Here is a 16353-nt window from a genome sequence, read left to right as displayed (position 1 = left end):
TTAGAATGTTCCATTAACCCACCTGTGCCCCTGGTGGCTTCATGTTCCAGGCTCAGGCTCAGGCTCAATCCCTTCCCTTGGTCTCCTTCTACAGGTCTGACATCTTTTCCACATTGTAGTTATTCTCTCTGGTCTGGTTTTGCTGAAGAATGTGGACAAAGAGGAGCCCTCCAGTCATAATTAACAATAGGGCTGTGGATTAAACAGACTTTTCTGACACTTTAGGATAACATAAGGAAACTACAGTGTATAAAAGGGAAACTTAAAAATAATATTCCAGCTTTTATTTTCCTGGAATTCGTCAGCTACTTTCCCCCTGTGATTTCTGGTCATAACTCTTAGCATGATGTCAGGTTACCAAGGTTTATGCTTTGCTCCCAAAAGGGTCCAAGTGTTTAACATCTTCCAGAGTGAAAGACCCCAAGTCCTGTGTCTGCTTCCTGTCTGAGGAAGCGAAGCATCAATTCACATCATATTAAGCTCTGCAGTGATGCACCCCAATCACAAGGGCAGAGAAGGGAGAAAGGGGTGTTTGAATCAATCACTCCTACTCCCCACTTCGGGTTTGGTATCTGGGAAGTGGCACGGTGGGTGGTTCTGGGATATTGGTGATGTTTTATTTTTTTTTTTCTTTAAAGATTTTATTTATTTATTTGACAGACAGAGATCACAAGTAGGCAGAGAGAGATGGAGAAGCAGGCACCCTGCTGAGCAGAGAGCCCGATGCGGGGCTCGATCCCAGGACCCTATATCATGACCCCAGCCAAAAACAGAGGCTTAACCCACTGAGCCACCCAGGTCCCCCAGTAATGTTTTATTTCTTAATCTGAGTGATGACTCTATGTTCATGTTTATTTTGTGAAAATATATTTATACATTTTATTATATATATTATTCTTCACCAAAAGAGTTTGCATGAAAATTCTAATGCCTCTGAACCTCCAGGCACATTCACAGGGACACCCTCATACAATGCAGCAGGTGGCAGTTGTGAGAAGTAAAAAAATCAGTTTTAGAGAAATAAAGATACAACCTTTCTTCATAGGTTTCAGCACGGTGTGAGTAAGTGTGTAAATCTCCTTTATGTGTTTTGCTAAATAAAGTGGGTCAAAAATCTATAAACACAGTAGACTTCCCAAATACAATGACAGTGGCACCATTAGAAAACACTCAGGCTGGCTATATATGTAATACTTCCCAAGTAGGAATTATCTAGAACCAATTACAAGTGACAGAAATTAAAGAAGAGATTTAGTTGTCATTATAGCTGCATACTAGCATTATAGCTATGTTAGTAGTTATTGTTATGTTGATGTATTATTGGAAACACCACATACTTTCTAATTAATATTCTTGGAGGTCTTAAAGAACTTTAATTAAAATCTTCTTTATTTTAATTTATTATATTATGTTATGTTATTTTAATTTAATTTATTATGAGGCAATAGCCTCATAATAAAAAAAGCTGGGTATAGTGAGAAGGAGAAAGTGGGTCAAGTCCATACCTTTCAGCAGTTGTAACATGTGAGATGAATCACATAATCTCTCCAGCTGCTTTCTCACCAGTGAGAAAATCCTCATGTCTGACCACCCACAACCTGGCAGTAAGAATAAAGGAAATGCTACACATTGAAGTCCTCCAAAAACTTCATTCACAAGATATCTCTCGATAATTACAGATCTGTCTGTAGAAATGAAAGACCAAACATGTCCATGTTCTGTAACTCATATGGTAACTTCATATTTCCGGAGCTTTAGTCCTTGCTAGATGGTCTTAAGGAAGCAGTGTTGGAAAAATCCAATCGCTGCTCCCCCATGTTCATAGCAGCATTATCTGTATTAACAAAGACATGGAAACAACCTAGATGTTTATCAGTGGATGAATGGATAAACAAGTGATATTTATATACAGTGGAATGTTATTCAGCCGTAAAAACACAAGAAGATTCTACCATTTGTGGCAACAGAGAAAGACAAATATTGTATGAGCTCACTTATATGTGGGACTTAAAAAAAAAAAAAGAATCATAGAAAAAGAGATCAGACTTGTGGTACCAGAGACCGAGGAGAGTGGGCGGAAGGGAACTGGAGGATGGTGGCCAAAAGATAAAAAAGTCCATTTATAATAAGATAAATAAGTACTAGATGTATGACCCCTATGATGACCATGGCTAACACTGATGTATACATGGGAACTGTATACAGTTGAGAGAATAAATTCTGAGGGTTTTCATCACAAGGAGAAAATTTGACTTTGCTTCCCACTTTAAAAGGAGTATCAGATAACTCTTCCAGACATCTGGATAAACATACTTATTCTTGGATAACAGCATCCCTTGCAAGATATTTTTTTTTCTTTTTATTGTATCTATATGAGAAGACAGGTGTCAGCTGAATTTATTGTGGTCATCATTTCACAGTATATGTAAATCAAACCATCATGCTGTATGCCTTCAACTTACACAGTGATGTATGTCAATTGTTTCTCTATAAAACTGGAAAAATGTAAGAATTCAACTGATTAATGGTGCTTGATAATCTGCCACATGAAATGAATTATATATATAATATTATATATATAAAATGCATATATTATATATAGATATAGATACATGTAAATAAAATGGCTTGTGCTGCATGGAAGTGAACTGCTCTGTGGGGTATGATACATAGTGGGAATAGGATAATTCCTTCTTTGCATTCAGCCCTGTACCCTGCAGCTCATATGTTACTGCTCACCGAGTTTTCTCCCTGCTATCACACACCTGTAGCATCTAACTCCCAGCTCCTGTGTCATTGGGGTAGGGGGTTTTTCTCTGCCCAGTGGGGCTGGCTCTGTCTGCTCATGGCGGTACTGCAGAGTTAGAGAATTAATGCCCAATGAAGCATCACTCAATCAGTATCTCACCTCCCTTACCCCTGGGGAGAGATAACACTGAGCTCTCCAAGAGGCTAGAGCTCCAGTGACTTCAGTGGTAGCTGGCCTGATGTCATACCCATTATAGGGTGGCTTCACGTCTCTGTCTCATTTTCCACTGTCCTATTCCTGTTTCCTTTGCCTCTCGGGGATGCTAATTGCCTCAAATTTTTTTTTCTTTTTTAAAAAATTAAAAAAAATTAAATTATTTATTTAAAAAAATTTTTTTTTCTCTTTTAAAAAATTATTTATTATAGGGAAAATACACAGAAAAACAGAGCTGGAAGGTGGTGGGATGGAAGATCTGGAAAAACTTAATTACCAGACAAGCTGCCCAAACATAGCTTCCTGCTGTGGAGGAGAGTGATTTGGCCCTTGTCTTTCCCACCTTTTCTGATTCAAAGAAACCTGCTCTTTGCCGGATGGGACCCAGAGAGCTCCATTTTCCCACTTGTTCTCTTCCTGGGGCTTGGGAAAGGTGGTATAGTTCTCAGGCTTTCAAGATACAGAAAATAGAATGGAGAAGGAAAGATGTTACAGTGCTTTGGTACAGTGCTATCTCCAGCCCCATCCCACAGTGTTTGTTGATCAAAGAGAGATGAGTCCCATGGAATTGGGGCAACTTGGGCAGTAGTAGTACACTGAGCCATGAGGCTGTGTTGGCGAGGAAATGAACAGCATCCTACTTGGTGTAGAAGCTGGCCAGGAGGTAGGGGTCACTAGAAGAGATTCTGTGGAATCTGCAGGAAGACATAAGTTGGATCCCATACTCCCATCTCTTCCCAGTGTGCCGGTAGCTGAGCTTTTCACTGTATGTGAGGAAACCTACATAGCCAAGTTATGGATGACGTTGGTCAGGGTCCAGACAACAGGAATGCCGAAGAACGGGATGCTGAGTAGAACCACATGGAGCAGTCCTCCCAAGATGGGGTAGGCCAGCCAGATGCCCTGGCTATTCATCACTCGAGGGTTGGGGTTTACTTCTCTATGTGCCACCCCCACATTCTTCCTACCACAGTGGGGGATCAGGCAGGAATTCAACTCAATTTCCTTTTAACCTCTCTTTGAGTTTGTTCCCCCAAGTTGTCTCCTGAATAGCTAAAAATGAAAGAATGAAAGAACTTCCCCATTGTGCATAAAGGAAAAGCTGACAACCTAGGGAAAAATAACTTAAAAGGCAAGACCAGTCCTCTCTGCTCTTAGAGCCACTAATGGACATCATTACTCCAATCCTTATGCTTCCATTATAAGTTGAAGGAGTGAGCCTAGGCTTGGAGCAGGGGTTTCAAGCAGCAAGGGAAATAAGTATCTGTCTTTATGTTCCTGAAGAAGTTAATAGGGAATCATGAAGAGGCTACATTCACCATAATTTCAGAAGAGGGTCAGGGGAAAGAGTCACGGAATTGCTAAGAAGCGGGGGGAGGTTATCATATAATCTCCCTGATAGGAGGAATTTGAGAGGCAAAGTGGGGTCTTGAGAGGTCTTGGGGATTAGGGAAGGAAAAAATGAACCAAGATGGGATCGGGAGGGAGACAAACCATGACACTCTTATTCTCACAAAACAAACTGAGGGTTGCTGGGGGGAGAGGGCTCATGGAGAAGGTGGTTGTGTTATGGACATTGGGGAGGGTATGTGCTATGGTGAGTGCTGTGAAGTGTGTAAGTCTGATGATTCACAGACCTATACCTCTGGGGCTAATAATACATTATATGTTAATAAAAAAATTAACTAAAAAAAAAAATAAGCCCTATGGGGCAGGGAGGGGGTGCGGGAAGTACTTCTAATGCCCACCTTTCCCTCTGGGCTTGGCTGTCTCTCACCTGCTTGGCAAGTAAACAGGCAGCATCCCATTTCCTTCTCTCACGAGTCAGGTGTTACCAAATATTTGCCCATGGCTTTTGGAATGAGCTAAGAAGGGAGCTGAGCTTGCCATCCCAAGAGATGGAAACCTGATCTCCAGTTCCAGGGGTGGCTCTGATTGTCTGAACTTTGTCCTTTAAAATCTCTAAAGTTGATGATGCCTAGTTGGGAAGCAGAACTTGCCTGCCCCTCTTCACCTAAAATTTCCTAAACCCTAGTATTGGGTTCACCCAGGCTCCTTGCAGCTTCCCTCTCTAGTTCATCATTCGTGGGCTCTCCTCAAGGCTCTCTTTAGAGCTTCTCTCTAGCTGGTTAAATTCCAGATTTCCCCCTCACCATTGCCCATTCCCCATTTGCCTCCCACCATTTTTCCTCAGCACCCCTTTCTGGTCTCTTTGCAGCCCCTCCCAGCTGGCTTCAGAACCCATCTCAGATCCTTGCCTTAACATCTGCCTCTGGTAGATCTCAAACTAAGACAATGACCAACAATATTGGCTCTAATTTTTGACTCTTGAAATGTAATTTCTTGCCTAATTTATGGCTTTTTCCCCTACTGTCCATGCCACGGACCATGGATCAGAGGTTATAAGACCGAGTTGGGAATGGGCTATTGGTTTGTTTTGATAGATACATGCATGTATCAAGAGCCCATTTTCCAAAATTAATCATTATTGTTTATTAATTAATTTTTAATTATTATGTTCAATTAGCCAGCAATTGTTATTCTTTAGTATCTTTAGGATCATCTAAGTTGCTCCTTCTCTCCAAATATGATTCCTTGGAGTTCCCTATAATTTAAAAAGAAATAGCTTAAAATGTATTCAAGATAACAAAATATAGGTTTCCTTGAGGAAAAGAGATTTCCGAATGTGCTGATTTATCGGGAAACCACGAACTGTTTTAATAGATGAGATTCATTCAACTGTGCAAATCCTCTGACTTGCCCACAGTCACCTCCCACTTCTTTCCCTTCCTTTTATCTTTCCACCTTCCTTCCCTGATCTTTTGTCATCCCAGGGACCCCCAACTACCCACCTCAATTGACAAGAAATATCAGATGACTCCTCTGGAAACCTCTCATAGTCCAAACATACTCTTGAGTGAGAGCATGCCTTGTAATATCTCTTCTTTGGCATTAAGTTAATTTAAAAGACATAAGCTTCTGAGTTCTTCATTAGCAGACACCTTGCTAATTAGAATGTTCTGTCATGGGATGGGTTCTCCAGCAGTCCTATGTTATACAGAGCTTGAGAGCTCAGATACCTTAGGACAGCTCAGGAACAAGTTTCCTAATGGAGAATAGACATACAGTGGCTAAATCAAAACACAAAAGTAAGATTTATTTTCAAAGGAATTACTTTTAATTAATTAATTTATTTAAATATCATGGCCATCTCCATCTACTTTCACGGAATAATAAGGACTGGCTTATCATCACTAAGTCACTTAAAAGCCAAACCCTCATGACCAAGATCCTACCATGAAATAGGTTTTCTTATTTCCAAGCAAGAGGGAGAGAAGACATTCCCTCCCTGAGCTGAGGGATTCGGTCGATAATAACAACATTAAGCCCAGGCTTCTCTTTTTGACCCCAGAAGAGATATTTTTTTCTCTCCTGTTTTCTATTAAATAATCCAGGTTGATGTTTGAAGAACTCAGAGATCTTTTCAACGTGGGTGGGACAGAGAAACAAAAGAAGGAAGCTTCTATTGTTACTGTTGATATTTTCCTTGGAATTGCAGGACCAGAAGGGGGTGCTTCATGGCCTCAGAAAGCCTCTTCTGTAAAACTCAATAGGGAATCTGAATTTTCAGAGTTGCAAAATGCTCCCTTTGAGGAGGAGGAGTTGCTGTTTTATGGAGGCCATAATACCTCTAAATTTTCTGTGGGGAAAGGAGTTTGCCACAATAACATAGGCTGTGTGACTGAAATATAGCTTGTCTTGCTGCTGTGAGCATATCCTAACTTTTAATGGCCTGAACTTCATTTCTTTGCAAAACATACCTTTCACTTTTACTCAGTCAAGTATGTTTGCATGACCCCCTCACAGAAATACTAGAGTTTCTGAAATCTGCTGAATACAGAGGGACCCTTTGATGAGGAGGGCCTCAGCTGCCCATGTGGTAAGAAGCCCACTTCCCACACTATGGGAATTTTCCGTTCGGTGGGATTTTGAGTCTCGGCGCACTTAGAGTGTTAATGTAAGTGTGTTCATGGAAAATGGCATTTCCCACAACCTCCATGAGCTGGAAAGTTTTATTTTTATCTGCTTTGACCACAATTTTAAAGATCTTTAATCTCCTTATGTTCATAATTTGAGTATATCTCTCCATCGATCAAACATATATAATAAACATTCTTTCCTTTTGCAGGAAGTAGAAAAAAATTAACCAGTTCTGGGGAGAAGTGGACATTTTAGGTTTTCTAAACAAAGGTACTGATTTTATTTTTCTGTGCTATTTAAATTATTCACAACTAAGAAAGAGAATGTGGGGTGTTCAAGTTTTTGTCACTCACTGTAAAATTATATATGTTCAAACTGGGAGAGCATTGAAAGTTAGAGATGAGACTTTCTATACTCTGAGTTTTAGTGGAGACTTTCCCTTTTGTGTTCAATAGCCCTGTGAGTGTTAAGAAAACAGAGCTGTCACTAGCATATGGTTCCACCTTTGGAACCTTTGGACAGGCATGTGCCAACAATCAATAATGTATAATTCTCTGTGGGGCATTTTACTAGGGTCTCAAACTCCCAGACTCGGGGTTTCCTTACTCATCCATACTCTTAAGACAGAATTACTTTGATCACTCTCTTTCTCATTCAAGCTATTGGCACAAATAAATAACACATATAATACCCAAATATGTATTTTAATCTCTAGAATGATTTTTTATTATGTTATGTTAGTCACCGTACATTTTATCATTAGCTTTTTACGTAGTGTTCCAAGATTGATTATTTACATATAACACCCATTGCTCTTAATATATAACACCCATGCTCCTTAATACCCACCACCAGGTACACCCATCTCTCCACCCCTCTCCCCTCTAAAACCCTCAGTTTGTTTCTGAGTCCACAGTCTCTCATGGTTTGTCTCCCCCTGTGATTTCCCCCACTTCACTTTTCATTTCCTTCTTCTAATGTCTTCCATGTTATTCCTTATACTCCACAAGTAAGTGAAACCATATGATAATCAGTTTTCTCTGCTTGACTTATTTCACTCAGCATAATCTCTTCCAGTCCCATCCATGTTGATACAAATTTGGGTATTCATCCATTCTGATGGCTGAGTAATATTCCATTGTATATACAGACCATATCTTCTTTATTCATTTGTCTGTTGAAGGGCATCTCGGCTCTTTCCACAGTTTGGCTATCGTGGACATTGCTGCTATGAACATTGGGGTGCATGTGGCCCTTCTTTTCACTCCATCAAGTCTGATGTTATTAAGAGCTGCAAGAATATAAGTCAATAAAAACTGACATACATCTCTAATGGATATGGAAATTATTATAACACTTTGAAGGATAATTTTCAATATCTGGTAAAATTGAAAATTTACATATCACAGACCCATCAACTGTCCATTTATGTTTTCTGTATGCATAAAATGAGGATAATAATGATCTATTTCATTGGGTTGAAGTGGGGTTGAAATGATTTAATATATCTGACATACTTAGAAGTTACATTTTGCAACTCTCAGTAAGCTGCATGTTTTATTTCTCATAGCAATAGTATCAATGTTGTCATTATTCAATATCACTCTATAGAAACTTACACATGTCCATAAGGAGACATGTATATGAGTAGTCACAAAAATATTGTTTATAATAGAAAAAAAAGTTGGAAAGAACTTAAATAATCAAAAAATGGAATTGATTAAAAGAAGCTATATTTATATAATAGAATATTATACAAGAGCTAACTGTATCACTATGGATGAAACTCAAAAATATAATGCTGATTGAAGTAAAATTTGCAAAAAAAGCCCCCAAACACCTAAATTTTGATACCAGTTACATGCAGGTTATAAGTGTATAGGAAATACTAGCTTTTCTAGGGATGAAAATATATGTTAGAAAATTATAGAAAGGTACATGAAAATAATAATCCCTGAAGTCTAGAAGGTTGTTACATCTAGTGGAGAGAAGAGTTCTGTGATCAAGGATGAGACACTAGGAGCTTCAGTTGGATTGAAAATGATTTATTTGTCAAGTAGGGTAGCATGTAAATGCATGTTTGCAATATTATTCTTTATGTCTTTCAGTAAATATTGAATATTGCACAACCAAAAGCACCAAATAGCAAAAGTAAAGAATAAATAACATATTCATGGATCAGATATTTATATATTTACTGAGGAAAACTGGTTATTTGTTAATTTGGTAAGTGGCCCTTTGACTTGAATATATAAATTTTATATAAGGAGGTCTTGATTCAATTTGAATCCTTGACAAGGAACAAAAGATAAGTGAAATCCGAATGCACTGTTAGAATTCATGTAGAAGTAACGGACATTCATAGGGTTAATAATGGCAAGACAGTTAGCCTGATGCTAACTACACCAACTGAGTGTAAGTACAACTGCAGTGAAGCTAGTTGTTTTGATATTTTGTTGTGTCCCCTCTACACTGCCCCCTCCAACCCTTGGCCATTGTTGGCCTTTAGCATAATTCACTGTCCATTCAGGTCTGGACTCCTCTCATGCTGTGGTTACTCATCTGGATGCCTGTCAACGAATGCTTGTTCCAGTACTTTCCTTAACATTTAAAGCTTCTAGAAGCTGAGATTACATTGAAACCACCCATCATGGCCATGCATTCATTTAACGGACATTTAATGACTGTCTACTGTCCGCCTAGAACTGTATTACACAGTGACTTAACCCTTGTCAATTGCATCTTTATTAAAGTACACCAGTAAGAGATGATGTCTAGACCAGGATAATAAGACAAAAGAGTAATAATGAACAGAGAAGAGTAATAACGCTCTGAAAGACCTTTGATGCTAAGAGCTTTGGATCCTCTGTCCACCCGCCCCACTTTAATCCCCAAGAATTTGTGCCTTCTGTATTTTTAAATCCCCCCCCTCCGAAGCCTGGAGCCTTTTACAATAATGTATAGTATGGGTAAAAATATTAAAAAATATAAGGGTACACTGCCAGTATAAAGAGTGAGAAACAGTTCTCACTGAGAGCAGCCTCTTCTTTTACTCCACATTAGTTAAGGGACTGATTTAAAAAGCAGTCTTAAACACCAAGACATTATTACTCAAGTCCATAACATCCAGAGGAGTTGACATGGAGCTTGTAGAAGGAGCATTTCCAATGTGCGACAGGCTCTGCCAGTGCTGAGGCCTCGTCACGTAACCTCAAGTTGGGTTTCTGAAGTGGAAAGCTGCCTTCGGAAAAGCTGTGCAGTCATGGTAAATGTTTGCTTGTTTGCCTTCCTCCATTAGCTCATAATCCCCCTCAGTGAGAATGACAGAAAAAAGGAAGATTTTGGCAAATGAGAAAATGGGATTTGTAATGGATCATCCCGTTCAGGGGTCTGGTGAACTTTCTGTATAGGCACACATAGTAATATCATTCATTTTGTAGGTGGTGTGGTTTCTATGGCAACTACTAGACTTGACCATTGTAGCATGAAAACATTCATAGATGGTACACACATGAGTGGGCATGGCTGTGTTCAAAAAAAAGTTTATTTTCATAAAAAAGTGTGGGGCCAGATCTGGCCTGCCAGCAGTGGTTGCTGATGACTAATCTGGTTGGATCCTTTGTTTGTTTGTTTTTTTAATAAAAAGGAGCACAAATGTGCCAATAAGGCCCATGTTCTTGGCAAGGTCTAAGGGAAGTTCAGACTAAAAGAGCAAGAAACAGAATGAGGGAGAACACAGTAGCATTTATTGAAGTTAAAACACATACACATTATAAAACTATACATTTTATATGAACTCATACAAAATAAAAGACAAAATTAACACGTAATGATTTCTTTAGAGATTAGGAAAAAAGGGAGTGGAGAATTAGAATAAATAAAAGAGATAAGGAAATAGATTTTAAAGGATGAATGGTTATACTGTGCTTTAAATGGAGCTTCCAATGACCCAAACTGTGCTGCTGACACTCCTTAAATTTAAAGACACAAAGAGATTAAAAATGAAAATAAAAAGAATGTAAATAGTAAACATTATAGAAGTGGAATGACTCTATCAATAACATAGATCATAAGGGGAGCCTGGGAAGCTCAGTCCATAAAGTGTCTACTTTCAGCTCAGATCATGATCCCAAGGTCATGATCCCAGGATCATGATCCCAGTGTTCTGGGATCCAGCCCTAACTGCTCAGTGGAGATTCTGCTCCTCTCTCTGCCCCTCCCCCCAGTTCACGGTCTCTCTCTCTCTCAAATAAATAAATAAAACCCTTAATAAAAGTAAAATAAAATAGATTTTTAAAAAAGATTTTATTTATTCATTTGACAGACAGAGATCATAAGTAGGCAGAGAGGCAGGCAGAGAGAGAGAGGAGGAAGCTCCCTGCTAAGCAGAGAGCCCAATGCAGGTCTGGATCCCAGGACCCTGAGATCACCAGCTGAGCTGAAGGCAGAGGCTTTAATCCACTGCCACCCAGGCGCCCCAATAAAATAGATCGTAAGACAAGAAATATTATTGGAGGTAGAAACAGCTCAACAATAAAAATTTAACACATCAAGAATATATATTATAGGGGTGGGGGGTGGGAGTTTGGGTGAACCTTGTGGTGGGTATTGTAGAGGGCGCATGCTGCATGGCTGTGGTGCATAAAAACAAAAAAATCTGGAACACTGAAAAGAAATTAAAAATAAATAAATAAGGGGCGCCTGGGTGGCTCAGTGGGTTAAGCCTCCGCCTTCAGCTCATGTCATGATCTCAGTGTCCTGGGTTCGAGACCCGCATCGGGCTCTCTGCTCAGCAGGGAGCCTGCTTCCCCCTCTCTCCGCCTGCCTCTCTGCCCACTTGTGATCTTTCTCTCTCTGTCAAATAAATAAATAAAACCTTTAAAAATAACTAAATAATTAAATAAGTAAATATTCAAAAAAGAGAATATATATTATAAATGTATACATATCTAATTAAAAAATCTAAAATAAATGAAACAAACTCTACTAGAATTGAAAAGAGCAATAGAAAATTCACTGGCTATAGTTAGAAAATTCAACACCCTATTCTGAATAATTGTTAGAACAGTTGGACAAAAAAATTAACAAAGATATGGAAGACTCGAACAACACAATCAACTAACTTGAGATAGATGGCACACTCCACTTGATGATTATAAAATACAGATTATTTTCCAATGCACATGTAACATTCTTTGGGATGTACCACATGCCACACTGAAGAATAACACTAAATTTAGATGATTGAAATCAAAGTATATTCTCCAACCAAACTGGATTTGGTATGCTTAAAAACTAGTTTACCATATAAATATAATGTCAGGACACAATTTTTGTTTGTTCAAGACAAGGGTGAACTGCTCCATGATTTAAACTTTTTAAATTTATGAGTTTGGTTAAGTTACCACTGTTTACATAACCAGTTTAAAATAAAAAACTATGCATAAAAATTTAAGTTTATGTATATACATGGTGAAATGAAATGATAATAATAGATGTCTTTTAAAAATTTTAAACTTTTTTCAATTTTTATAAAGCTACAGATTTAACTAACCTGTAATTTCCCAATCCTTATCTAATCTTAAGATCTTAGACAAATGAGTCAGTTAAGTTCTGAAAACTAGAGAAGTTTCCAAAAGCAGACACAAAACACTTACTGATAAACATAATTTCTACTCCTACTGTTTAAAGCAGCAATAGATTAACAATAAAATATACAATTGTCTTTGATTGACATCTATCTCATCCAAATTATACAGAAATAAATATGTATGTTTTTGTGTGTGAGAATCCTTCCACTTCAATTGTTAAAGTAATGTGTTTATAAAAAAAAATAGTGAAGCAATTCTTGTTTTTTGTCCTGTAGTTCTTGTTTGTGTTGGTTATTTGGATTAAAGATGATATTAATATAGGGGCACCTCGGTGACTCAGTTGGTTGAGTGTCTGACTCTTGGTCTCAGCACAGGCCTTGATTTCAGGATTTTTAAAAAAGAAAAAAAAAGATGATTTTAACATAACTGGATAACTATTAAGAATATAAATAATATGTATCAAATACATATGAATTACTGCTTAAGAACTTTATAATAACTCATTTATAGGATAAATCTAATATGATAGCTATATTTTTAAATATACTCATAAATTAATTATATTTTAAAGCTACAGTAAAAGTTTAAATAATTACTTCTTTATATACCTGTGTATGCCTAAGTATATACATATAAAAGTACAGTAATAAATATTTTGCTCCAAATTATTACATAAGTAGTGTAGAACAGGAATAAACTTGTTTGCTTTTATTGTAGTTTCCTTTTGTAACTCAATAATTCTGTTAAGTATCAGTATTTTCTTTATACTTTAATCAGTTTTTTAAAAATTTGTTGTTTTTCTTAATTTCATTCTTACAGTTGTTATTGTGTATTTTCACAATGTTCTAAATTTATTTCTGATTTTAGATAGATATGATTTATACTCTCTTCTGTGCTGTTAGTCTTTATTTTGCCCTTCCAAAATTCAGAATAATAATTTTATAATTTTACTGTACAAAATAAGGGGAAATAGGAATAATTAGGTTTGTTAAAATTCTTCAGATTTTAGGTAATTCAAAGCTATAATAAGACTTTGTCCTCCAACCTTGGTATTTAAGAACAACCAAAAAAAGACAAAGGAAACAAAAGCAAAAATGAACTGTTGGGACTTCATCAAGATAAAAATCTTCTGCACAGCAAAGGAAACAGTCAACAAAACTAAGAGGCAACCCATGGAATGGGAGAAGATATTTGTAAATGACACTACAGATAAAGGGCTGGTATCCAAGATCTATAAAGAACTTCTCAAACTCAACACCCAAAAAACAAATAATCCAGTAAGAAATGGGCAGAAGACATGAGCAGACACTTCTCCAAAGAAGACACACAAATGGCTAACAGACACATGAAAAAATGTTCAACATCTCTAACCCTTAGGGAAGTGAAAATCAAAACCAAAATGAGATACTTTATACCAGTTAGAATGGCAAAAATTAACAAGACAGGACAGGAAACAATAAGTGTTGGCTAGGGAGAATAGGGAACCCCCTTACACCGTTGGTGGAAATGCAAGCTAGTACAACCACTCTGGAAAATAGTGTGGAGGTTCCTCAAGATGTTAAAAATAGAGCTACCCTACAACCCAGCAATTGCACCAATAGGCTTTTACCCCAAAGATACAGAGGTAGTGAAAAGAAAGGACACATGCACCCAATGTTCATAGTAGCAATGTCCACAATGGCCAAACTATGGAAATGTTGGCTCTGTTATCAAAGGAACGAGAATGAGACAAAGTGGAAGTTATATAAAGCTTTATTCTATGCCAAACATTAGAAGTTAGACTGACTGGCCAGGACCGCCTCCGAAGAGAGTGACCCCTCCTTGGTCTTACAGGTTAGTTTTGTAGGGCGCAACCGCAGGCCTCTACATAGGTGGCTTTGGCTGATTGGATGTCTCCAAGCTATTTGTTTTAGTAACAGTTACCTGGAGCTGTTATCAATAACTGTTGAGGTGTTTATTAAACAAAATGGCCTTGTTTTAGGTGTGTGTTTTAGCAACAGTTACCTGGAACTGATATTAATAATTGTTGAGGCATTTATTAAACAACAAAATGTCTACCTAGGCAATATGAAGTCACTATGGTTAAGTAGGCCCAGGCAGGCCCTAGGGGTTTAACAGGTTTTAACATGGAATCGGCCCTAACAGAAGGAGCCAAGATATCCTTCAACAGATGAATGGATAAAGGAGATGTGGTTTATATATAAAATGGAATATTACTCAGCTATCAGAAAGGATGAATACTTACCATTTACACCGACATGGGTGGAACTGGAGGATATTATGCTAAGTGAAATAAGTCAATCAGACTTATTTCATTAAGTCAATTATCATATGATTTCAATCATATGTGGAATATAAGAAACAGTGCAGAGGATCATAGAGAAAGGGAGGGAAAACTGAATGGGAAGAAATCAGAAAGGAAGACAAACCATGAGAGACTCTTGACTCTGGGAAACAAACTGAGGTTTGCAGAAGGCGAGATGGGTGGAGGGATGGGGCAATTGGGTGATGGGAATTAATCACATGTGATGTGATGAGCATTGTGTGTTAGACACAACTGATGATTTACTGAATCCTACATCTGAAACTAATGGTGTGCTATATGTTGGCTAATTAAATTTAAATTAAAAACAAAACAAAACAAAACAAAAAACCCACAGCCAAAAAAACAAAAACAAAAACAAAAAACCAGCCCATAAAACCAGACAAATCCAAAAGAGAGCTAGCTGATCTCCCTAGGTGAACTGTATGTAAGTAGAATGTATTAATTGAACTATCTTTTAATAATTATATACTTTTCAGGTTATAAGAAGCAGGCTCGTGTTTAAGCACAAATACTGAAACAATAACTGCTTATCAAAAAATTAAAAAAAATTTTTTGCAGGGTGCCTGAGTGGCTCAGTAGGTTAAATGTCTGACTCTTGCTTTCTGCTTAGGTCATGATCTCGGGGTCCTGGGATCAAGACCCCAGTTAGGCTCTGTGCTCTGTGTGACTCTGCTTGTCCTTCTCCCTCCTTCTCTGCTTCTCCTGGGGCTCTCTCTCTCTCAAATGGATAAATAAAATCTTATTTAAAATTTGCTTTAGGAGTCTGGATTCATAAATCCTTTTTGCTTCTTTTTCATGAAAATTCTGAACAAGTGGTAGGAGTATTTACTCAGTTATGTGAAAATCATTAGAATTCTCCTGCTTATTTCAGTGTTTTGTTATATCCAGTGGCCAAACCATATTTAACTTGTTTAATATGTACAATAGCAAAATGCATGAAAACTTGCATTGATTTAGGGGGAAAAGAAAAGAAAACTTCCATTGATTTAGTTCTAGGCCCCCCACTACATTAAATGAGTTCTCATTCTACCCAGACTCTCTCTTTTTCATTTCTTTTTTACATTTGAAAGCTTTATCATACTTGAGAAGATATAAAAATACACAACATTAACACCTAAAAAAATTTAAGATTTTAAAACTGGCTACATTTTCAACATGTTCCTTCTGATATATATATATTTTAAGATTTACTAGACTAAAATCAGACCTTATACTAGCTTTATCAACCTTTCAAAAACAAAGAAAATAGTTAAGTAGTTTATGTATTTATTGTTCCTAACATATCCAGTTATGGCAAGTCTTGGAGCCAAGCCTTCATAGGCAAGCTAAGTCGTGCTGTGATTTGACTGCCACACCACCCACCCTTCCTTTGCACTAAACTCTGAAGAAGGCAGCACATAAATTCCCTCAGAGATTTCTCAATGATAAATTCTACAGATGCCTACTAGGAGCACCTGGTTCTGGAAGCTCTCGCTCCAGGCATCAAGAGGTAA

General features: G+C 37.6%; 1 pseudogene; it reads right to left on the bottom strand.

Moving 5' to 3' along the window:
* Positions 1-3407: 3407 nt before the first annotated feature.
* LOC131808352 (ORM1-like protein 2) lies at positions 3408-5207 on the bottom strand (annotated as a pseudogene).
* Between the last annotated feature and the right edge of the window lie 11146 nt (positions 5208-16353).

The sequence above is a fragment of the Mustela lutreola genome, chromosome 9, assembly GCF_030435805.1.
Source record: "Mustela lutreola isolate mMusLut2 chromosome 9, mMusLut2.pri, whole genome shotgun sequence".
NCBI lineage: Eukaryota > Metazoa > Chordata > Mammalia > Carnivora > Mustelidae > Mustela > Mustela lutreola.
This window is presented reverse-complemented; position numbering and strand designations above follow the sequence as displayed.